This window comes from Nycticebus coucang, chromosome 2, assembly GCF_027406575.1.
Source record: "Nycticebus coucang isolate mNycCou1 chromosome 2, mNycCou1.pri, whole genome shotgun sequence".
Classification (NCBI taxonomy): domain Eukaryota; kingdom Metazoa; phylum Chordata; class Mammalia; order Primates; family Lorisidae; genus Nycticebus; species Nycticebus coucang.
In genome coordinates this window covers 54551112-54577583 of record NC_069781.1, presented here as the reverse complement: position 1 = coordinate 54577583, position 26472 = coordinate 54551112, and the positions used below count along the sequence as shown (strand labels likewise).

General features: G+C 37.0%; 1 pseudogene across 1 annotated transcript; it reads right to left on the bottom strand.

Moving 5' to 3' along the window:
• Nucleotides 1-20709: 20709 nt before the first annotated feature.
• On the bottom strand, nucleotides 20710-22539 carry LOC128574470 (T-complex protein 1 subunit eta-like; annotated as a pseudogene). The gene has a single exon (XR_008376807.1). The product of XR_008376807.1 is annotated as a T-complex protein 1 subunit eta-like (transcript).
• Nucleotides 22540-26472: the final 3933 nt, after the last annotated feature.

Below are 26472 nucleotides of genomic sequence, written 5' to 3'. Positions count from 1 at the left end.
CTGTGCTTCTTAGACTCAATTGACATAGAGAAATATTAAATATGCTTTCTGATAGTCTCTGGTTGCTGCATCTCAGATTCTGATCAGGTCCCATTCTTTTACTTTTGAGGCATCTCTCCCTCGATACCTCACATTCTGCAGAGAAATACTGCTGTATACTGTGCTTCTGGCCACGAAGATAAGTTCCTTCTTCTACTCTAGGCTGCATTTGAGCAATTTCCCTAAGGCCTGTTATAAATGGACATAAAATTAAATTTTTCTTTTCCTTTTAGGTAGAGGAAAGCTAACCACCTTTCCAACCTATGGCAGTGTCCATTCTCCATCTCCACTGTACTGTGTTCATGTGTAACCCTTTGCTGATAGCTGCTGTGAGCACAGAGGGATTTAATTCACATTGATTTAAGTCATTATTAAACTTTTCAAATAACTTGGTAATTTATAAGAATTATTTTCTGTTATTTTCTTATGTAACTAATGAACGCTATTTTTGTGCTCTAACTAAAGTATTTATGCAGTAGCTGATTTTTGACTTTTATTGCAAATTCCTTTTTTAAAATTTTTCCTCCATTTTTCACAATTTTCTCATTGAAATGTAATCATAATACTTGAACACTGTACTGATCCAAACAATATATAGTCAAAAGTGAAGTGGATCATCTTTCACTTTCTTTCTCTAATCCCATTCCCTAATGTAACCGCTGTAAACTATTATTTCATCTGCTAATACAAAGAAATACACACACATAGATGCTCCTACTGAAAATAAAGAAACGTGAGGCCTTCATGTAATGTAGAGCTGCTAGTCATCCTTAGTAGTCTATTGTGGGCTTATTTTGAGGTTAATACACAATAATCTACATTGTTCTTTTAATAGATGTGTAGTGCTTCATAGTTTTAATGGTTTAGAAAGCCATTTCCTTATATATGGTTGTCTGAATCTGTTCCTGCTGCAATAACAAAGTACCATGAACTGGGTAGTTGTTTAAGAAAACCGGAAATGTATTTCTCACTGTTCTGGAGCTGGAAAGTCCAAGATTAAGGAGCCTACAGATTTGGTGCCTGGCAAGGGCTTGTGCCTAATTGATGGTGTCTTTCTGCTGCCTCTGTACATGGTGAAGGGCAAACAGGATAGTTGAGTCTCTGTAAGGGTGCAAATCTCATTCATCCTCTAGAGGCTTCATTTATTAACATTGTCTTGTTGGGGATTAGGTTTCAACACATGAGTTTTGGGGAGACAGACAAACATTTAGACCATAGGTAAATGGACATTCTAGTTATTTAAAGAGATTATTATATTAAAAAAAACCTTCTAGATATATTTTTGGGTAAAACTTTGAGAGTATCAGAACTGATGATTTTTTTTTCTTTTTTTTCTTTGCCTTGACAGAATCCTAAAAAAACAGTCAGGGAGTATACATATTATAAAATTTAATATTACTAGTTTTATTTTTAAAAACATTATGAAGTGGTACATTCATCAATATAAGCCAGTGGCATTTCTCCAGGTTTCCATTATCACCGTTATCAAACTTTTATTTTGTCACGTAATGGGCAAAAAATAATCATTTATCAGTGCATTTATCAGTTTACCATTGAGGTGATATGTTTTCATTTTTTATTGATCATTTGCATTTCCTCTTCTGTGGCACACCTACTCCTATCTTTTAGTTTCTTCAGATTATCTTTTTCTTACTGACTTGAAAGAACTCTTTGTATGTTTAGTAATAATAAACAATGGGTGCTTACTATTTAAACTTAATCTAGGTACTGTGTAATTAATTCTCATAACAACCCTATGAGGTAGGTGCAAGTTTACAGGTTAAGAGAACAAAGGCAGAGAAAGGTTAAGTAAGGTGCCAAGGTCACGCTGTTAACAAGTGGCAGAGTCATATTCAAACTCAGGCTCCCGGAATATGAATTCATGTCCTAACCCCTGTACCATGTGCTGCTTGGATGGGAGGGAAGGTCAGCATGTGTGCTGAGGGCTATACCATTGCCAGTGCATAGAAGCTGACAGCAGGAACTGTTCAGGGCATAATGGATAAGAATGATAATGCTCCTTAAAAAAATAAAAAGTATAACATTTCAAAGTGGATATTGAAAATGTAGATTGTTGTTGAGAGTGAACTGTGGGGGCCACTGAGATAGCTGATGAAGCAGAAAATGAATATTGCCAACGAAGGAGCAGAGGGGAAATTCTTAGTCACTCTGGGCATTAGAGGCCATAAATTCTTTAATGAAGGGAGGCTAAAAAAATAACGTCAGGACTGTCTTTCTGGTTATTTGTAGTTTGTTTAAGTAAATTGTATGTAGTTTTCTTTTCTTTAGCTACTCTTAATTAATCCCTTTGTGGTCTTTATAAAGTTCTCAGTTAAAGAAAACTAACATCCTGCTCCCTCTTCCTCCAAGGACTATTACAGAGCAGATAGATTTATAAGTGTTATGATATTTGTTTTCACAAATTCAGATGATCCAGAAATACAATTTATACTGTTTTTTCAGTACCTCTGTCTAGTTTCATTTTTGGAACCCTGATACTGCCTGATTATAAAAATAAAAAATATCTTAGTTAATTCAAGTAAACTTAAGCATCTGTTTTAAGCTCATTTAATTCAGGATTTTCCTCTCTTGCTTATTCATTTCCCAAGAATTTGTTTAAATTTTAGAGGCTTTGGAGCATGGGAGGTGGGAAGGGGATCTGGCTCAGTAACTCAGGGCTATTTTTCTTTTAAGTGGGAGTCCATAGACAATATAATCCTGTCTGGGTTTTGGACATGACCACACCTCCTTACTAGAATCGTATGGGGCATCTGTTATGAAGTGAATTCTGTTCCCTCAAAAATATATTGAGATCTATCAATTGTATATTGGTAACATGTATTGAGATAAGGTTACACTGGAGCAAGGTGGGCCTCTAAGCAAATATGACTGGAATCTTCTTCTAAGAGAGGAGAAGGCCATGTGTTGACAGAGGCAGGGATTAGAGTTATTCACCTGTAAGCCAACGTGTGTCAAGGATTGACAGTGACCCTAGAAGCCAAGAGAAAGGCACGGGACAGATTCTCTTCTAGAACCTTTGAGAGAGCATGACCCTGTTGACATTTGTATTTTTGAATTTTAGCCTCCAGACCTTTGGAAAAATAAATTTCTGTTGTATTAAGCCATGGACATCGCGGTACCTTGTTAGAGAGGCCCTAGTAAACTGCCATGGCGTCCAAACTCAGGCTACTTCTGGGGTGTCTTCTTGTCTTACCCTTCCAGTTGCATTTAGAGCCTCATATGCTTCACTCTGGGTCACATGAGAAAATGTTTGTCTTCTTCCAGTATCTTGCCAAACCTCTTCTCTGCCAGGACAGTTCAGAAAGCTTCTCTGCTTTATTGAGGGGCTAAAGTGACTTGAATATTCTGTAGCATTTACTAACTTCTAGGATGACAAGACAGGAAACCAGGCTTAGGAACTCTCCATTCATGGATCTTGAAACCCTCCTGGAGTCCCATAATTCTCTTATATCTTGAAGGTCCCCAAGGGCTGTGAATTCAGATCAGAGTCTCCTGCACAGGTCCCATGGGAATATGCCCTCCTGCTGTTCTTTTCTTTAAGTTTCTGCATCTCTTTATAACACAATTCTCACATACCTAACTCTCTCAAACCTAAGAGGTTTTTTTTTTTTTTTTTTGGTGAGATTTTTATCTACCCCATCTACCCCGTTTTCCAGAAAATAAAACCTACTTACAGGAAAGATAAGACGTCCCTGAAAATAAGACCTAGCACATCTTTGGGAGCACACCTTAAAATAAGACGGGGAAACAGGGTAGTTTGGAGAAACAAAAAACAACTGCGTTTACAATCTGGTATATAAGTATTTATCCCTGAATTTTCTATCTGGTATTTGATGGGTACAAAAGTCTAGAATTTGCTACTTTGTTCTTGGGTTCTTTTATGACACTGCCATCTCTGGGTAGTGAGGACTATTGTCTTCTCATTTAAACGGGAGAGTTGCTAAGTGGTTAGGGCACTGGGCACATACACCGGGGCTGGAGGGTTCAAACCTAGTCCAGGCTTGCTAAACAACAATGACAACAACAACAACAACAAAAACAGCCAGACATTGTGGTGGGCGCTAGCTGTGGTTCCAGCTACTTAGGAGGGTGAGGCAAGAGAATCACTTAAGTCCAAGAGTTTGAGGCTCCTGTGAGCTATGACACCATGGCATTCTACCTAGGGCGACATAGTGAGATTCTGTCTCAAAATAAATAAATAAATAAATAAATGGGAGATTAAATGAGAAAGAGTCACTACTAAAAGGAACAGCTCATCTAATATTTTACAATATTATTCTGACTCAAGTAGTTAGGGTAGATCAGGTATCTTAACTGAAAATTGAGGTCAAATTCTAAAGCTCAGAATGGATATAAACAGGCAAAGTACGTCTTTTATAGAATGCTACCTTTTAAGGATTATAGCACTAAGGTCGTATGTAATGAGATTGAAAGGTAGGAGTATAGGCCAGACACTGTGACTACAACTTGATGTCTAAATATAAGTGTGCACATTATATTGGCTAATGTTTTCATGAATCCTGTTTCCTACTCAGTGACAGTCCTAAATTTACCATCTTCCAGTCGAGGTGCCAGACATAAATGAACCAGCATTCAGAGAATTTCAGTCTCCAGCCTTTCAATTCACCCTTAGCCATCTGAGTCTTCCCTACTGAGAAACCAGATATGGTGGAGCAGATACAAATTGCCCTCCTTCCCTTTCCAAATTCACAGACTCCAATCTGGGAGCATAATGTTTCAAGTTATTAAATTATGGCATTATTCTTTACCCACCAGTATTAACTAGAAAGATAAATTTAGCAATAATCTTGTCAGCATTATGTGTTTTCATTAACACTTTTGGGCAAAATTTTTGTTTTCATTGTTTCTTTAATTTATAGGAAAGAGTGGTTTTACTTCCTGGAGTTAGCTTACTATTTGTACATACATACAGTTTGGGGTATATTTTTTACTCATATTCTTAAAGTCTTAATGCTTTATTTTTAATACATATTTAATTACATTTAAATACATTCCCTAGAAGTATTGATAGCCATATTAGACTTAAAAATATTTTCTCAGTTAAATGTTATTCTTTTGATTTCCTTTAAAATATTGCCAACTTTTCCTTTGTGATGGCTTCTCTTGCCTCAGAACTAAAAGTAATCATTGCTGTAAAGATTTGGGAAGTGTTAACTTTTGCTTGGTGGTAATTATATATGTTCAGTTTTGATAATTCATTTATTAAACTCATCTAGAACTTGGCTTGATGGGAGGATATTTCAAATTATCGTCTCAATATTTACTAAATAAATATTCCCTGTTCCCTCATTTTGAAGAGATTTCTTCCTGCTAATTTGCTGTTATTTGTGGAGTAGACCTTGATGAACTTGCCATTCTGTTTTATTAGCTACATTTTTCTTCTTGTAGTAGTATCACATTACTTTGTTTCTTTTTTTTTTTTTTTTTTTTTTTTTTTGTGGTTTTTGGCCGGGGCTGGGTTTGAACCCGCCACCTCCGGCATATGGGATCGGCGCCCTACTCCTTGAGCCACAGGCGCCGCCCTTACTTTGTTTCTTGTTGCTTTCTTGTATACTTCCTTTTTTGCCTCTTTGTCTGAAATCTCCTTAATTTGAATTTTCCTCTAATTTACTACCACATGAATTTCAAGTTTTCTTTTCCTTTATTTTCCTTTTTAGAGAAAGTCTCACTCTGTTGCCTGGGCTAGAGTGCTATGGCCTCTGCCTATCTCACAGTTATCTCCTGGGCTCAAGCAATCTTCCTGCTTCAGCCTCCTGAGTAGCTTGGACTACCATGCCTGTCTTATTTTTCTATTTTTAGTAGTGATAGGATCTTGCTTTGCTGAGGCTGGGCTGGAATCCAGGGAGCTTAAGGGATCCTCTAGCCTCAGCCTCCCAGAGTGCTAGGATTACAACAGGCATGAGCCACTGTGTGCAGATGAAATTTATTCTTTTTCAAAACAAAACACATTCGATATAATTCAATGTCAATGAAACCAAAACTTGACTTTTTCTTCGATATTAAGATGCAGAGATGGAAATATAGATAAATGAACCAGAACAATTCAGTTAGAGGGAGTCTGGCCATGGAGGTCCCTTTCGTTATACTAAGAAGTTTTGGCTTTATCTCTTGGGTAATAGAGAGATATTGAACAGTTTTAAGCAGTTAAATGATAGATAGGATTTGCATTTAAAAAATTATGGTTCTGATTTTATTAAGAAAATGCACTAAAATGGAAATGAAGATAGAAAGCTCTGAGAAGAGGTCTATCATCAAGCTGGGAGATGGTGTCCTAAAGAAGCTCAGAGGGTGAATCTACCATCTCTAAAAGAGATGAAGAGTAGTGAATATCCAAGTGGTAGAATTGATTATACTTAGTAGCTAATTAGATGAGGGGAAAGAGGGTGAAAAAGAGTCCAAGAAATAACTTAGGTCTTTGGCTGGGATCACACTGTGGATGAATATGCCTTTCTTTCCATGAGAAATCCTATGTGAGAGGGTAGACAGATATTCTGGGGGCCAGTAACCTTCATTTAGACAAATTCATGTGGAATTTGAGAGGTTTATCAACATCCAAGCATGAAAATTTAGTTGTTAGTTATATTCATGGACTTGGAGCTCAAGAAAGGGCTTAAATAGAGGTTGGATTTGGAGATCATGAAGTAAAATGGAAGTTGAAACCATAGGAGTGATTGTGATTGCCTAAAGAGTGTGTGTCAGTTGACTATTGCTGCATGACAAGCCCCTTTCAAACTCAGTGCTTTAGAACAACACTATACAATAAATATTTGTGCATAACTCTGCAACTTAGGTTGGGTTCCTTTGGGTGGCTTGTTTTTGCTCCACTCAGTACTGGCTGAGCTCTTTCATGCATTTATGGTCAGCTGATGGTACAAGTGGAACTGGAGGATACAGTATGGCTTTACTTATGTGCCTGACACCCGAGAAGGGGAAGTTGGGATGGATGGGGCCTGGCAAGACCTTTCTCTTTTATCATCCAGGGACCTTCTCTCTCTGCATGGGTTTTCACCTTAAAGGAGGAAAACCAAAATTTTCTCATGTGGCATCTCAGGGCAGCAAATAAACTGAAAGTAGAAACTTTAAAGTGTCTAAAGCACAGCTCAGAGTTTGCACAGTATCATTTTTACTTTATTCTGTTGGTCCAACGCTAAGGCCAATTCAATGTGGGAGGGAGCTAGAATATCATTCTCTGAGACCATTTTCTTTTATATAATAATAGTAATCAGTCCCGGGGGTATGAGTGTGAGAAGAGTCTAGAGTTCTAAGGAGCACCACATTGAAAGAAGCCCATGCGTGTAACTAAGGAGCGACCAGGAAAAGCAAGTGAGAATGGTATTGTAACAATTAAATAAAGATTCCACTTCTGGAAGGAGGGTGTGGTCAGCTATTGCCAATGTAAGAAAACAATAATAAAACATATCTTCAGATTTTGTGACAAGCAGGTTGTTGGCAAGTTGTCAGGAAGAGATTCAGTAGAAAAGAAGGCGCTGAAGCCAGATTGTGGAGGACGGAAGGAAGGAAGTGGAGGGAGCGAGAAGGGTGCTTGCAAAAGGGCAGAGAGAACTAGGGAAATAGGCAAAACGTGACATGTTTCTGTGTTAGTTTTTACATATGGGAGGAATTTGGACCAGAGAAGCAGGTGGAGAAAAAAGCGAAAGGTTGAAAATATTTGAGAGACGAATATTAGGGAACTGAGTTCTTGTTTCTTGGTTTAGTAAAAATTGAAGTCAGGTTAGGTGCACAGAACAAGATTTGTTTTTGTTAAAACACGATTTGGTTACCTTAAGCTTTTTATTTGTTGTTGTTCTTTTCAGGTTTTTTAAAAGGAAAATTTGAGTTAAGCTATTACTTTTTTGTTCTTTTTAGTTTTTTAAAAGACAATTTACATCGAATCAAAAGAAATAAGATGTGTTAAAATGCACACATATGTAATTTCACCTTGCCTTTTGAAGTGTCCAATTAAGAATAATTTAATCTAAAATGAATCCAATTAGAAGTAAAAATGTTTAAATTAAAAGGAAATACTTTGAAAGTATATTGTCTTATGAAGGTAAACACCATCTTTAAAATATGCATCTTTGCACTTGACATATTTATTCATTTTCTTCAAAATGTAAATGCCTTTAACCAATGTTGCAAATGTAGAGAGATAAATTAACTTTACATCAAAGAGCAAACATCTCACAAATGGCGACAAGAGAGCAGTTGTAAGATGTCTGATATTGCTTTATGTCTATATTAATAACAAAATATTTTTATGCACTATCTTTCCTCATGGAAAACTCTGCTGTCCTTATTTATATATAAACCAAGCAGAAGGGAGATCTGGAAGCCTGTGCACCTCCCAGAAGCTTTCTCTGGAACTGATTTGATGAGAAGATTTACACTTTCTAACCATCCTTTTATACAGATATGCTCTTCGCTGTTTTTACCTTTGGAGTCCTGGGTATTTTTCTGGTTTTGATAGAGTAGATCAGACACACGTTTGCTCCAGAGAGTTTAAACATACATTATTGATTCTATCGTTTGAAAGTAAAAATGCTTTCAGAAGAAACTTGGAAAAGAAGTCTAAATCAATTAAATTTAAAGACCTATAGAAATCCCTAGATATGGTTTCCACAGCAACAATTTGAATGCTGAATATTTCCTTGCACTCAACAGGTAATTAATTTCTTCATTTATTCAACAAAACATTTTAGAACCTACTATGTGCCAGGTAGTTGAGAAGCCAAAAGAATAAAGCCAAACTATATCCTGTTTTCTCCCATCCTGCTGCCAGCAGAGACCTCACAGTCTAGTCAGGGTTCCAGGCAAGTAAAGAGTTTTAAAAATAATGTGATATGTGCCAGAATGAAGGTGGAAAATGTATTTTGAAACCACAGAAAGAAGCTAAATTTGTCTATTGGGACAGGAGACAGATAGGAGAGGCTCACCTGTTAAAACAGCTGAAGAATGATGTTTGAATGTTCTCTTTAGGAATGAGAATGGTTTAGAATGAATTGAGGATTTGGGAAGTGGGAGGATGGACTAAGTGGCTGGGGAGGAAGGAATTCTACCCTGTTCAGGGGAAACAGCCTGGGTAAAGGTGAGGGACTGTTAGGGCATTGTGGTTTTGAAGTGCTTTTGGTTTTCTCCGACTACGGCAGAAGATAGGATGTATTATGGGAGTGGCAAGTTATTATGCTGACAGAGTGGGCAGAGATATAATATTAAACATTCCCATGATATGTTAGTGGGGAATGTTGAATGGCTGCAGATTTATATCAGGCATAAGCATTAACAACAGGAAAATCACAGCAGTGAATCACAGGACTTGCAAGACACAAGGAGGTCATTGTTTCTATCGCACTGCCTCCTGGAAAAGCAATTCAAACAAGGCATAGCAGGTGACTGTTTCTTTTATGTAAAGGAGTTTGGAGGCTGCCTCCTTGTAACCTGTTGTATCATTTAATAGACTTTTCACTGTGACTTAATTCCACAGACTATATTCAGTTTGAAATTAAATATCATCCCTCTTGGTTTATTCTTTTAGAGATGAAGACCTCTTTTTAGTAGCTTTTAGTTCATGCAAAGGGAATTTTAAAGTTATCTTTTGGACTTTTCAATGTAGGCTAAATAATCCTATTTTTTTCTCGTAACTTCTATAATAAAACCATTCAAACCATTCCAGTTGCTATTTTATGGTTCTTTTCCAGTTTCTTGATGTCTTCCTTATAAGTGATAAAATGAAAAGACAACAGGGTATTTCTTTTTAAAGTACTTTTCAAGTGTAAGGATGCTTGGATAAGGATTATTATCAGTCATCTCTCATCATATCAGACCCTTATTATGATATGCTTAGGGTCAAGGCTGCAGTACCTATGGTTTTTTTTTTTTTTTCTTTTTTTGATGTTTTGTTCATCATTTTTCCTTTTCTGTTAATGTAGTTAAAAAGATTTTAAAAGTAATTTTGTTAAGTTCTTTCTTTTGGTTGTTGTGTGATTTCTTTAGAACCCTTTTAATTCTCTTTTTTTCCCAAGCAACAAGATATAATAGAAAGAGAATAGGTTGGGTGACCTGGGTTTAAACCATATCTTTGAAGATACGTTGGAAGAGAACAACTGGGCCAAAAAGTTGTCCCTGGATAATTATGGTATTCTCAAAGTGTCCTAATTTGAGTACTAACCTGCACGGTCACCTTGGGCTCTGTCAATCACTAGTTTGTGTTTCTCTAATGGTTAGCTTTCTCCTTGGTAAAAAAAGGACAACCATATATAGCTAATATAATTGTTGGAAGATATATATATTTATGTGCCAGGAACTTTGGCTTTCATTTTTATTTTGAAAGATTTAGGGGATACAAGTGTTTTTTGTTTCATAGATGAATTGTATAGTGGTGAAATCAAAAATTTTAATGTACCTATTGCTTAAACAGTTTACATTGCACCTGACAGAGTTTTTGATTCCTCAACCCTCCCATCTTCTCATTCTTTGTTTCTGTCTGTAGGTTTCCATTAAGTGAGAATATATGGTATTTGTTTTTTCATTGCTGAGATACTTCACTTAGGATAATGATCTCCACTTCCATCCAAGTTGCTGCAGAAGACATTGCTTCATTCCTTTTAAAGGTTGAATAGTACCCTATGGTGTGTGTGTGTATAGACACATTTTTTTTTATCCACTCATCAGTTGATGGGGACTAGGTTGATTCCACATGTTTACAATTATGAACTGTGCTATAATAAACATTTAGGTGCAGTTTTGTTTTTGGTATAATGACTTCATTTACTTTGGGTAGATACCCAGTAATACAATTGCTGGGTAAAATGGTATGTCTGTATTTAGTTCTTTGAGGAATTCCTATCCTGTTTTCCACAGATGTTTTGCTAATTTACATTCCGAGCAACAGCATATGAGTGGTCCTTTTTCACCACGTCTGCACCAGCATCAATTGTATTTTGACTATTTCGTAATGGCCATACTAATGGGGGCAAGTTGGTATCTCATTGTAGTTTTAATTTGCATGTCCTTGGTAATTAGTGATGTTGAGCATTTTTTCATTTTTGTGGCCATTGGTCTACCCTCTTTTGAAAAAAATCTTGTTCATGTCTTTTGCTCCTTTTTAATGTTTTTTTTTTTTTTTCTTGTTGGTTTGAGTTCCTTGAAGAATATGGATAGTAGTCTTTTTTTCAGATGTATAGTTTACAAATATTTTGTCTTATTCTGTTTGTTGTCTGTTTGGTCCATCAATTAGTCCTTCACTGTACAGAAATTTTTTAGTTTAGAGAAGTGTCACTTGTTTTTGTTGTTGCTATATTTGCTTTTGGGGCTTTAACCACAAATTCTTTGCCTAGGCCAATATCTACAGGAATTTTTCCTAGAAGTTTTTCCTAAAATTTTTTATAATTTCAAGTCTTCTATTTAAGTCTTAAATCCATCTTGAGTTAATTTTCATATATGGTGAGAGATGGGGATCCAGTTTTGTCTTCCTAAATATGGCTTTCCAACTTTTTCAGCACCACTTATTAAGAACAGCATCATTTCTGCAGCATATGCTTTTGTCTGCTTTGTCAAAAATCAGTTGGTTATAGGCATATGGTTTTATTATTGGATTCTCTGTGTTCTATTTCATTGATCTCTGTGTCTACTTTTACACCAGTACCTTGCTGTTTTGGTTACTATAGCCTTACAGTATAATTTGAAGTCAGATAATGTGATGCCTCAGATTTGTTCTTTTTGGTTAGGATTGCTTTGCTAGTCTGGCTATTTTTAGATTCCATATGAAATTTAAGATTGTTTTTTCTAATTCTGAGAAAAATGATATCTATATTTTGAAGGACATTACATTGACTGTGTAAATCACTTTGGACAGTATCGACATTTAAACAATATCTTCTGATCCCTTAGAAGGAGATGTTTTTCCATTTGTTTTTGTCATCTATGATTTCTTTCATCAGTGTTTTATCAATTTTCTCATAGAGATCTTTCACTTGCTTGGTTAAATATATTCCAGTATTCGTGTTTTCTGTTCAGTTATTATAAACGGTATTGAGTTCTTGATTTGAATCTCAGCTTGACTGTTATTAGTATATAGAAATGCTAATGATTGGTGGACATTAATTGTGCCACGTAAGACTTCACTGAATTTATTTATTCTGGTTGTGTCTTTAGATACTTCTAGATGTAAAATCATGTCATTGGCAAACGAGATAGTCGGATCTTCTCTTTCCTGATTTGGATAACCTTTATTTCTTTCTTTGGCCAGATTGGTCTGGATGATAGTGGGCACTCTTGCCTTGTGCTAGTTCTCAGTGGGAATGCTTTCAACTTCTCCCCATTCAGTATGTTGTTGGCTTTTATTGTTTTGATGTATGTTTCTTCTTTGCCTAGTTTTTTGGAGGTTTTTATCATGAAGGGGTGCTGAATTTTGTTGAATGCCTTTTCTTCATCTATTGAGAAGATAATAGAGTTTTTGTTTTGAATTCTATTTATGTGGTGAATCCCATTTATTGATTTGCATATGTTGAACTGATGACGCAAACTAGTATGAAACACACTTGATTGTGTTGAACTCTCTTTTTGATGTGCTGTTGGATTTGGTTTGCTAGTATTTTGTTGAAGATTTTGCATCTCTGTTCATGAGGGATGTTGGTCTTTTTTTGTTGTCGTCATTGTGTACTTTGTTGCCTTTGGCATTAGCGTGATACTGGCTTATTTAGGGAGGATTTTCTCTTTCCCAGTGTTATAGGACAGTTTCAATAGCATAGGTTTTGGTTTTTGAAGGTATGATAAAATTCATCTGTGAATTGTCTGGTCATGGTTTCTTGTCGTTGTTGTTCTTGGAAGTTTTTAAAAATTACTGTGAAAATCTCACTACTCATTGTTGGTCTGTTCAGGATTTTTGTTTCTTCCTGATCCAAGCTTTGGAGGGTATGTGTTTCCCAAAATTTATCCATTTCACTTGTACTTTCTAGTTTGTGTGCAAAAAGATTTCATTGTATTCATGGATGATATTTTGTATTTCAGTGACATCAGTTGTGATGTCTTCTTTTTCTCTCCTGTTGAGCTTATTTCAACCCTTTCTCTTCTACTTTTGGTTAACACAGATACTGGTCTATCAATTTTGTTTAACTTTTCAAAGAACCCATTTTATTTGTTACATTGATTCCTTATTTTGTCTTTTGCTTTCTATTTCATTTAGCTCTACTCTGTTCTTCATTATTTCTTTTCTTCTGCTAGTTTTGGATTTGGTTTGTTCTTCTCTTTTTAGTTCCTTGAGGTATGGCATGGAGTAGTTAATTTGTCATTTTTCTGTCTTTTTGATGTAAGCATTTATGGTCATGAACTCCTGTTAGCACTGCTTTGCTGTATCCCTTATATTTTGGGAAGCTTATGTTGCCTTTATCATTCAATTCAATTTTTTTTTATTTCTATCTTGATTTCCTCATTGACCCAACGCTTGTTCAGCAGCAGGTTGTTTAATTTCTATAACTTCATGTGGTGTTGTTTTGTGTAGTTTTGAGAGATTTCTTTTTGGAATTGATGACTAGTTTTAGTACACTGTGGTCTGAAAAGATACATGGTCTGATCTTGATTTTCTGAATTTGCTGAGGGTTGTCTTGTAGCCTAACATATGCTTGATCTTGGGAAATGTCCCAGGTGTATGCTCATGAGAATAATGAATATTCTACAGTTTCTGGGTAGGATGTTCAGATTTTGGTAGAATTTACTAGAAATGTCTGTTATCTCCATTTGTTCTAGAATCCCATTTAAGTCCCAGTTTTCTCTTTTGATTTTCTCTTTCAGTAATCTAATTCTAGAAGTGGAGTGTTGAAGTCCCTAGCTATGATGATGTTATTTCTTTCTTTCTTTAGATATTGTGGAATTGTTTCTTTTTCTGAATCTGGCAGATCCTGTGTTGGTGCATATTCATTAATATTTAGGATTATTATATCTTTGTGTTGCCTTGTTCCCTTTATCATTATATACTGACCTTTTAAAAAAACCATTGTTGATTTAAAGTCTATTTTCTATGACATGAGAATAGCTCCTTCTTTTAGTTTTTGATTTCCATTTGCACTTAGTATTTTTTCCATCTCTTTGCCTTATAGCTCTGAGAACCTTTGCTAGTTAAATGGGTTTCTTGGATATAGGGTATATATACATATATATGTATATACAAGTACATAATATAGACATACACATATATGCATATGCATATTTTTATATCCATTCAGCCAAACTGAATGGATATAAAAATATGTGGATATAGTGTTTGGTGTATTAAGACCATTTATATGCAATATTAATATTGATACGTGAAATATTATTTTGTTTATTGTTACCTAGTTACTTGGTTTTCACCCTTGAATTACTGTTTCATAAGAGCTGAGAGTTTTAATTTTTAGGCATTTGAATACTGGTGGGCATCAATTGTTCTGTTTGATGTATAGAGCACTTTTAAAGATTTCTTGTAGGACAGTTCAAGTGATGACAAATTCCCTTAGTATTTAGTTATCTTAGAAAGACTTTATTTCTCCTTTATTTATGAAACTTTGTGGTAGTTATTCTGTTTATTAAGCCTAAATAGAACCTCAGACCCTTTTGGATTATAATGTTTCTGTTGATAAGTCTGCAATTAGTCTAATGGATTTTCCTTTGTAAGTTACCTGATGCTTTCCCCTTCATTTTGTTCACATTGACTTTAACCAGACTGATGACTATGTGCCTTGATGATCTATTTGCCATAAATCTTCCAGATGTTCACTGGGCTTCTTTTATCTGAATGCCTAAATCTCTACTGGTATCAGGAAAGTTTTCCTCAATTATTCCCTCAAATAGGTCTTCCATGGTTTTTACCTTTACTTCTTCTCTCTCAAGGATACCTATGCATACTATATTCACTTGCTTCACATAGTGCCATAGTTTTCAGAAAGATTGTTCATTCTTTTTGATTCTTTTTTCCTACATTTTTGATTGACTATGCTGATTTGAAAGCCCATCCTCAAGCTCTGAAATTCTTTCCTTTGCCTGGTCTAGTCTATTTTTACAACTTTCTCTTGTATTTGATAGTTTCTAAATGACTCATATTTCTAGAAGTTCTATCACATTTTTCTTATATTATCCATTTAGTGAATTTTCCTTGATGTCCTATATTATTATTTTTATTAGGTTTCTCTAGTAAATGTTTTCAACTTTCTTATCAATCCCATTGATTTTAGTTGCCATCCATATTTCGAATTCCATATCTAACATTTCAACAATTTCTCTTTGATTGAAGTCTGTTACTGGAGAATTACTGTGATCCTTTGGGGGTGTCATAAAAGACTACTTTTCATTTTGCCAAAATCCTTATGCTGCTTTCTTCTCATCTGAAAGGTCTCAGATCAAGAGAGATAGCTTTGTGGTACACCTGTTCTCCTCTGCTGGGTATTCTGCTCCTCAGTGAAGAGAGAAAGAAGTCCCTGAATGGGGAGTTCTACTTGGGAAGATTAGGCAGGAGAGAAGCAGATCTCTCCTGCATCTCCATGTTCTTCTGTGGTTGTCATGGTGGTAGGTATGTGTGGCAGGCATGCAGTTGATACTGGGCACATGTGGTCTGTTGGCAGCAGTAGGCAGGTGGTTCATGGGGGCATGATCATTATTTGCTCTCCCAAGTCCTTCAGTGGTTGTACTACCAGACAATGCTGGCAGCCTGCTGCATTCCCCAGATGGTAGTGTTAGAAACTTCAACCTGGTGTGCCCTTCATCCAGGTCTCCCATTAGTTGTGGCTGGGTGCAGCTGTCCAGTCAGTGGCAGTAGGTGCTGACCCGATGATCACCTGCTCTCCTTGGGCTCCCCAGTGGTGGTGGAAGCACATCGCACTTACCCATAGTGCTCATGAGAGTGCCTGGTCTCCCTGCTCCATCTCAGGCTCAACAGGGGCCATGAGGAGGTGTCAGTAATGGCTCTGACCTCTGGATAAATGCAAGGTTCTTGAGCTGTGACCTCAAAATGGCACCAGCCACGTGCCCAGTTTGGTAAGGCAGCAGCACTCACTGTACTTTCTTTCCAGAGCAATACCACTGCACAATCTGCAGTCAGCTCCCCATGTCTGCCCAGGAGCTGGAGGTAGTGGTTGGGCCCTCCCATGGCTCCAAATGCAGCTTTCCCCAGGAAGTGTGGAGCCCCAGGATTGCCTGGTTTTTCTCTTCCCCAGGTGTGGGCACCTTCCCTGCCTACCAGGTTGCTTCACTTCCTCTCTTTCACTTTGGATGCCTCTGCACACCTCCCTCTTTATTCCTTTTTTTTTTTTTTAATCACCATATGCATTTATTTTCTTTATGTGGTATTATTCAAAAGCCTCTTTTGTAGCCATTTTGAAATACACATGTACAGTGCTTTACTGTTAATCATTATCATCTACTGTACAGTAGAACAAGAACACTTATTCCTCCTTCTTTTTTTTTTGGGGGGGGATTCATCGAGGGAACAATAAGCCAGGTTACACTGATTGCATTTAGGCAAGACAAGGAAATAAAGAGAATCCAAATGGGAGCAGAGGAGGTCAAACTCTCCCTCTTTGCTGACGACATGATCCTATACTTAGAGAATCCCCAAGACTCAACCACAAGACTCCTAGAAGTCATCAAAAAATACAGTAATGTTTCACGATATAAAATCAATGTCCACAAGTCAGTAGCCTTTGTATACGCCAATAATAGTGAAGATGAGAAGCTAATTAAGGACACAACGCCCTTCACCATAGTTTCAAAGAAAATGATATACCTAGGAATATACCTAACGAAGGAGGTGAAGGACCTCTATAAAGAAAATTATGAAAGCCTCAGAAAGGAAATAGCAGAGGATATTAACAAATGGAAGAACATACCATGCTCACGGATGGGAAGAATCAACATTGTTAAAATGTCTATACTTCCCAATGCAATCTACCTATTCAATGCCATTCCTATCAAAATACCAACATCGTACTTTCAAAATTTGGAAAAAATGATTCTGTGTTTTGTATGGAACCAGAAAAAAACCTGTATAGTTAAGGAAGTTCTTAGTGATAAAAATAAAGCTGGGGGCATCAGCATACCAGATTTTAGTCTGTACTACAAAGCCATAGTGCTCAAGACAGCATGGTACTGGCACAAAAACAGAGACATAGACACTTGGAATCGAATTGAACACCAAGAAATGAAACTAACATCTTACAACCACCTAATCTTTGATAAACCAAACAAGAACTTACCGTGGGGGAAAGACTCCCTATTCAATAAATGGTGTTCGGAGAACTGGATGTCTACATGTAAAAGACTGAAACTGGACCCACACCTTTCCCCACTCACAAAAATTGATTCAAGATGGATAAAGGACTTAAACTTAAGGCATGAAACAATAAAAATCCTCAAAGAAAGCATAGGAAAAACACTGGAAGATATTGGCCTGGGGGAAGACTTCATGAAGAAGACTGCCATGGCAATTGCAACAACAACAAAAATAAACAAATGGGAGTTCATTAAACTGAAAAGCTTCTGTACAGCTAAGGACACAATAACCAAAGCAAAGAGACAACCCACACAATGGGAAAGGATATTTGCATATTTTCAATCAGACAAAAGCTTGATAACCAGGATCTATAGAGAACTCAAATTAATCCACATGAAAAAAGCCAACAATCCTATATATCAATGGGCAAGAGACATGAATAGAACCTTCTCTAAAGATGACAGACGAATGACTAACAAACACATGAAAATGTGTTCATCATCTCTATATATTAGAGAAATGCAAATCAAAACAACCCTGAGATATCATCTAACCCCAGTGAGAATGGCCCACATCACAAAATCTCAAAACTGCAGATGCTGGCGTGGATGTGGAGAGAAGGGAACACTTTTACACTGCTCGTGGGACTGCAAACTAGTACAACCTTTCTGGAAGGAAGTATGGAGAAACCTCAAAGCACTCAACCTAGACCTCCCATTCGATCCTGCAATCCCATTACTGGGCATCTACCCAGAAGGAAAGACATCCTTTTATCATAAGGACACTTGTACTAGACTGTTTAGTGCAGCTCAATTTACAATCACCAAAATGTGGAAACAGCCTAAATGCCCACCAACCCAGGAATGGATTAACAAGCTGTGGTATATGTATACCATGGAATACTATTCAGCTATTAAAAAAAATGGAGACTTTACATCCTTCATATTAACCTGGATGGAAGTGGAAGACATTATTCTTAGTAAAGCATCACAAGAATGGAGAAGCATGAAGCCTTGATGTTTCCCTCTTTATTCCTAATGCTCTCTTTTAGATGACTGATCCAAAGGTTACTATCTATTCACCATTTCAGTCCTCTCCATGAGACACATGAGCTGGTTGCTTCTAGTCTGCTATATTTGATAACCACTACATTTTTAAATATATAAAATTATTTTATTTAAACTGATTCATTTAAATATATAAGATAATATTTGGTTGGGGTACCTGAAACATCAAAAATATACTAAACTATTTTCAGTTCCATTTTAATATGAAGTGTGTCAATGAGAAAAGGCCCTCATTTAGAGTCAATTTTAGGGCTAAATTCTATCAGCATGTGATACCAAGAAGTAATAAATTTTCTCTGAATCTCAGCTTTTCCTCATCTGTGAATGAAGATAATTTTTGGGTTGTTGGAATATAAAATGATATACAGAATGTATCAAATACTTATTTCAAGTAATTGGAAATAATGTTGTTAATGCACATATATCTTAAGATGAGATAAATCTCTATTAATAAGCAAATATGATTAACCTAAATTTTCATTCTATATGAATCAATAAGAAATTTCTCCTTTTATTTTATGGAGATAATAACTTTATTAAACTCTAAATATAAAAAATGTGTGTATTTTTCCTGTTAATGAAGTATACTAAATGGACTTTCCTCATTCTTGTCTAAAATCTAACTTTCCCTTAACCAATCAACTCCTGAACAATATCTTTATGCTATAGCCCCAGAGACTTTGCACTTGCTGGTCCCCTTGCCTATATGTTCTTCCAAACCTAGTGATTTGCTCCTTCCCTTTCATCACATTTCTGCTTTCACAATTAACCTATGAGTTCTCTGACTACCTTATAAAGAGTATCCATGGATATATGTCTCTATTGCTTTACCTTGTCTTTGCCCTCCTGACAGAGTAGATATTAACTGTTCTCATCTTCCCCCCCACATACACACACAGAATGGCAACTATTGGAGGTGATGCATATGGTCTTTATCTTGATTGTGGTAATGTATATCATGATTGATAATGTGTATCACCTATCGTATAAATCTAAGAAAACATGTTGTATATCTTCATGTGTCTTCAAAGAGCATGGGATACATCTTAGATATGCATAAAATTTTTATTTTTCAATTATACCTCAGTAAAGCTGGGTGGAAAACCAGAGCTATATTAATTTAGATGGTGGAATTCTATTAATATTTTCAAATATTTGTAGCACATTAATCATATGCTAGGTGGTAGCCATAAGGAATATAGAAGTAAGTTATAGTTTTTATTTTCGAGGTTTAAGTAGTAAAGAGATCTGCAGTTTAACAGTGTTTTAAAGGTAACCCTAAGTAGGAATGTTCTTGCTCCATCCATGTAAACGTAAAAGGGGTAAAGTCTCCATCTTTTTTGAAGGCTGCATAATATTCCATGGTATACATATACCACAATTTATTAATCCATGGGTCGATGGGCATTTGGGCTTCTTCCATGACTTGGCTATTAGGAATTGAGCTGCAATGAACAATCTGGTGCAAATATCTTTGCTATAAAGTGATTTTTCATCTTTTGGATACACACCTAGTAGAGGAATTGCAGGGTCAAATGGCAGGTCTACTTTTAGATCCCTGAGTATTCTCCATACTTCTTTCCAAAAGGGATGTATTAGCTTGCACTCCCACCAGCAGTGCAGAAGTGTTCCCTTTTCTGCACATCCACGCCAACATCTGTAGTTGTGGGATTTTTTTGTGAGCCAGTCTTACAGGAGTTAGATGATATCTCAAAGTGGTTTTTATTTGTATTTCTCTGATGATTAAAAATGATAAACATTTTTTCATGTGTCTGTAGGCCATGTACCTATCTTCTTCAGAGAAGCTTTTGTTCAGGTCCCTTACCCACAATGAAATGGGATTACTTGTACTTTTCTTATTAATAAGTTTGAGTTCTCTGTGGATTCTGGTTATCAAACCTTTGTCAGAAGCATAACCTGCAAGAATGGAGGAAAAAATATCCCATGCACTCAGTACTATTATGAAACCAATTTACAATCACTCACACTTTCATATGAAGAATAGATCACAACTGTGGCCCAAGCTGAAGGAGGGGGAGGAGGGATTGAGAGGGGAGGAGTGAGGTCAGATCGAGGGAGGGTGAATGGTGGGATCACACCTATGGTGCATAATGCAAAGGTATCTGTTGGATTATTAGTATAGAGTATAAATGTCTTAATAACTAAGTAAACAAGATGAGGAATATATTAACCAGTGTGATGTAAGTGTTCCTAATTCTATATGAAATCAGCACATTGTACCCCATAAATGCATTAATGTATACATGATCTATGTGTTTATGATTTAATATAAATAAAAAAATAAAGGTAGCCCTGGCAAACTCTTTCTTTTTTTTTTTTTTTTAAGTCTTAAGTTTTTTTTAAATAACCTCCAGTGAGAACAGAGTGGGTCAATTACTAGCCTTTCCTTGTAACACCTATTAACCAAGCCAGAGAGAACAACGGCACCCTGCAACCAGCCAGTCATGTGATGGGTGTGGCCCATCAAAGGGGGTGGCCACGACCTCGGCCCCGGCCAGCTGCTGGGGGAGTGTCCATAGTCGAGCGGGGGTTCTTGATGGTTTCATCTATGGAGACAATAAGGCATGCTGCCTCCGAGGCTGCTGTCAGGGCATTGATCCGCACCACAGCAGGCTCCCACACGAAGGCCTCAAAGTTGTCAGCAATGTCCTCATTGTTGATGTCCACCCCATACCATGTGCCTCCCTGAGCATGTCGAGCCCGCAGCTTGTTGAGAATGTTTGTAGCATCAAAACCAGCATTATCACACAGCTGGCGTGGGATAATCTCCAAGGCCTTGGCATATGCCCCAATCAAAAGCTGCTGCTTTCCTGGAATAGTCCTTGAATAATCCCGCAGGTACTTGGAGAGCTCCATCTCAATGGCCCCGCCACCAGCCACCACCGAATCATTCTTGATGGCCCTCCTGACAATCATGATGGCATCATGCAGGGACCGCTCTGTTTCCTCCATAAACTGCTCTGCACCACCGCGGAGGATGAAAGTGCATGTCTTGGCTTTGGGGCAGCCAGTGAAAAAATTGTACCTTTCACCTCCAATCTGAGTTTCTTCAAACACCTGGCAGTGACCCAGCACATCTGCTGACAGAGCATTCACACTGGTCTGGATTGAGCCTCCGCAGGCCATCATTGTCCTTTTCAGATCCTCCTCAGGTACTCGGCCAGCACAGAACATGTCCCTGTCAGCAAAGTATTGGGTAGCCACATCTCCAATGGGGAATTTGGACAAGACAACTTTGGCCCCGGAACGATGGATCCTCTCTAACTTGTCATAAAGAATGTTCCACTCAGCATCAACAATAGCCTGATAATCCTCAACTGTATGGACTCTGATCTCGGCATTATCCTTTTCAGCTTTCAACTCGAGCTCAACATTTAAAAGGGCAATCATGGGATTATCATACTTTTTGGGTTGCATTTCAAATCCAGCATAAGAGAAAGTCTTCTTGAATGCAACACCAGCTACCAACTGAGAATCCTCTAGGGCTCCACCCTGTACCTTCTTGATTCCAATCATTTTAAGCTGCAACAAATCATCAAGCATCATCACCGCATCAACCACCATCTTAGCAAAGAAGGCTTTCTGCTGGGAGATCAGCTTGGAACTCAGAGCAGTCATGGCGCACTTCTCCAGCAGCTTCCTCTGCTCCACTTTATCTGTCTTCTTCACCGTCACAGCAATCTCTTTGATCTTCTTAACTGCCAACTGAGTGGCTGTGCGAAAAGCTCAAATGATGATCTGGAGGTGCAAACCTTCCTCCACATATGGTTTCACCTGCTTCAGAAACTCTGCAGCCAGCAAGGTCACTGAGGTGGTGCCATCACCAACCTCAGCATCTTGAGATTTGGCAATGTCCACTAAAGTCTTTGCTGCAGGATGGACAACATCAAGGAGTTTCAGAATTGTGGCCCCATCATTAGAAATTGTTGCTTTGCCTCGGCCATCCACAATAAGCTTGTCCATGCCACGGGGACCTAGGGTGGTTCTTATAGCCTCAGCAATCACCTGGCAGGCACTGATGTTACTCACAAGCTGGGGAATACCTTGAGAACTATCAGTCCCCTCTTTTAACAGAATAACTGGTGTGGGCATCATTTTGGAAGCCAATTCAGCAGCCCGCTACTCTTCCTCTCTTCTCTGTATATGGCAAACTCTTTCTTAAGATTTTGATGTTTTGAATATTTTATTTTGAGTAGGACCTTGTTCCATGAAAGGATTGTGGAGAAAATATTCCTGTAGTGGTCAACTTACCCAGCAGAATCCTAGAATTCTTTTGTTGTTCATGATTCTTACTTGAAACTTCTCATGAATTCCATTTGTTTCTGGGTACTTCCTTCTTCTTTAGAACTATCGCAGTGTATAACTCCTTTCTTTGCTATCCTTTCAAATGTTGTTGCTGGTCACAGCTATGTGATTTTTCCTCATCACATGCTCTTTGGTCTCAGTGGATCAGCCGTTTAATCTTTATTTGTCAACTGCTGCCATATTGTTCACTCACCAGTAATCTTCTAGTTCATCTTTTGTGGTGGTTACCCCAGTATATTACTATTTTAGATATATTTTATTTCACCAGGATTCTAAATTCTAGCAGATGTCCACTTACATTTCAATCACATAAAGTCATCTTCATTAGCGTTTTTTAAATACATAAGACTTTAGAATTTTTCAAAATGCATCTGATACTTTGATCACACACCCACATTTGTACACATAAAAATTGTAGGTGTTTAAGGAATTGGTGTAACCCATTGAAGGATTTCTCAGGTTTCTATTTTTTTTTTTTTCCTGAAACATTTTACTTCACGTAGAGTTTTAATTGTATTGGCTCTGACCGAATGTAAACCAAGTTAGCATTCAATCAGCAGATGGAAAAATCCTTATCATTGAACAATGAAACAACTTGAATTCTTTTTCTCCCTTTTTGCCATCTGGTATCTGTGCTCATATTTGAAACATTAACCATTCAGGAAAGAGTTGTTTTTTATTTCTAGTAGTCAAAAGCTTTCTCTGAAGACTGGTGCTTATCTTTTCAGGAAAAAAAAAAGTATAAAATGCTATAAATACAAATGGAGCACTGAACTAATATTTGACAGTCACATAAAAGCTTAAGAAAATGCAGAGTACAAAGTGAGTCAAAGGAGATGCCATTTTCAATTTATTTTCATAATCTAAATCTGCATTGCTTGTAAAGGTTAATCTAAATCCAGCAGAACCAAGGCTGTCCACTGTTTACTTGTTATAGGCACTGCTACATTATTCTAAATGCCGCAAAATGAACATGGTCCCTGTTCACAACCTATTCCTTAGTTTTTTTCTGAATTGTAGCAGATATGATTTTTTTTAACATTCCCTTCACATTATTATTAGTCAAATACTGTTTGTAATGGTAAAATACTTCTAAGAAAACCTGTAAAAAAGAATTTATAATATTCACTTAGAAAATATTGATTCAATATACACTTAACCTCTAGTTATTAAAATAACCTTGCAGATCATCTTCTTCTGGATGTCTATCTACTTGGTGAAGGCTGAAAGCCAAAGGAACTCAAATGGTTTAAATATTAATTGAAATATTAGCCTAAGGAAAAATCTATTTGGCATTCAAAACTTTATCCCCTAAGAGTCAAGCATTATTATAATATGTGGTTGTAATGGCTTTTAGATATTTTGGTGCTTTCATTATGTATAAAACTGCTTATCTTTATTTTTCATGAATTGTTCTAGTATAAACAGAATATAGTGTGGCTATTCTATTATACATGAAGCCAAATCCTTGGTCTTGAAAGATCTTTTAGCATGTGAAATATTTTTTGTCACTTTTCAGATTGTTGCCTTGCGTTAGACTTTGAAGACCATTTCATTCTTTTTATTTATTTATTTTTTTATTGTTAAATCATAGCTGTGTACATTAGTGAAATCAAGGGGTACAATGTGCTGGTTTCATATACAATCTGAAATATTCTCATCAAAGTGTTCAACATAGCCTTCATGGCATTTTCTTAGTTATTGTATGTAGACATTTGTATTCTGCCTTTTGTAGGTTTCGCCTGTACCCATTCTAAGATGCACTGTAGGTGTCGCCCCAACCATTGCCCTCCCTCCAACTTAACCTCCCCCCTCCCTTCCCCTACCTTGGCCCTTTCCTCATAGTCTTGTGCTATAGTTGGGTTATAGCCTTCATGTGAAAGCTATAATTTAGCTTCATAGTAGGGCTGAGTACATTGGATACTTTTTCTTCCATTCCTGAGATACTTTGCTAAGAAGAATATGTTCCAGCTCCATCCATGTAAACATGAAAGAGGTAAAGTCTCCATCTTTCTTTAAGGCTGCATTATATTCCATGGTATACATGTACCACAATTTGCTAGTCCATTCGTGAGTCAGTGGGCACTTGGGCTTCTTCCATGACTTAGCAATTATGAATTGGGCTGCAATAAACATTCTGGTACAGGTCTCTTTGTTATATTGTGATTTTTGGTATTCTGGGTATAAACCTAGTAAAGGAGTTATAGGATCGAATGGCAGTTATAGGATCGGAAAGGAGTTATAGGATCGAATAGGGTCTAAGTATTCTCCAAACATCCTTCCAGAAGGAACGTATTAGTGTGCATTCCCACCAGCAGTGTAGAAGTGTACCCTTTTCTCCACATCTATGCCAACATATCTGGTTTTGGGATTTGTTATGTGGGCTACTCTTACTGGGGTTAGGTGATACCTCAAAGTAGTTTTGATTTGCATTTCTCTGATGATTAAGGATGATAAACTTTTTTTCATGTGTTTGTAGATCATGGGTCTGTCTTCATTAGAGAAGTTTCTCTTCAAGTCCCTTGCCCACCCTGAGATGGCACCACGTGTTCTTTTCTTGCTAATATGTTTGAGTTCTCTGTGGATTCTGGTTATTAGACCTTTATCGGAGGTATAATCTGCAAATATTTTCTCCCATTCTGAGGGCTGTCTGCTTGCTTTACTTACTGTGTTCTTGGCTGTGCAGAAGCTTTTGAGTTTGATCAGGTCCCAGTAGTGTATTTTTGATACTGCTTCAATTGCCTGAGGAGTCCTCCTCATAAAATATTCACCCAGGCAGGTATCTTCAAGAGTTTTCCCTGCACTTTCTTCAAGTATTTTTATAGTTTCATATCTTAAGTTTAAATCTTTTATCCAGTGAGAGTCTATCTTAGTTAATGGTGAAAGGTGTGGGTCCAGTTTCAATCTTCTACAGGTTGCCAGCCAGTTTACCCAGGACTATTTGTTCAAAAGGGAATCTTTTCCCCACTGAATGTTTTTAATTGGCTTGTCAAAGATCAAATAACGGTAAGTAGCTGGATTCATCTCTTGGTTCTCTATTCTGTTCCAGACATCTACTTCTCTGTTCTTGTGCCAGTACCATGCTGTTTTGATCACTATCGATTTATAGTACAGTCTCAGCGTGATTCCTCCTGCTGTGTTTTTATTGCTGAGTAATGTTTTGGCTATTTGAGGTTTTTTTCTGATTCCATATAAAATGAAATATTATTTTTTCAAGATCTTTAAAATATGACAATGGAGCTTTAATAGGAATTGCATTAAAATTATATATTGCTTTGGGTAGTATAGACACTTTAATGATGTTGATTCTTCCCAGCCATGAGCATGGTATGTTTTTCCATTTGTTAACATCTTCAGCTATTTCTTTTCTTAAAGTTTCATAGTTCTCTTTGTAGAGATCTTTCACGTCCTTTGTTAGGTATACTCCCAAATATTTCATCTTCTTAGGAACTGCTGTGAAAGGAATAGAGTCCTTGACTGTTTGTTCAGCTTGGTTATTGTTGGTATATATAAACGCTACAGATTTATGGGTGTTGATTTTGTAGCCTGAGACATTGCTGTATTCCTTGATCACTTCTAAAAGTTTTGTAGTAGAATCCCTAGTATTTTCCAGATATACGATCATATCATCTGCGAAAAGTGAACATTTGATCTCTTCTGACCCTATGTGGATACTCTTGATTGCCTTTTCTTCCCTAATTGCAATGGCTAAAACTTCTATTACAACGTTAAAGAGCAATGGAGACAATGGGCAACCTTGCCTGA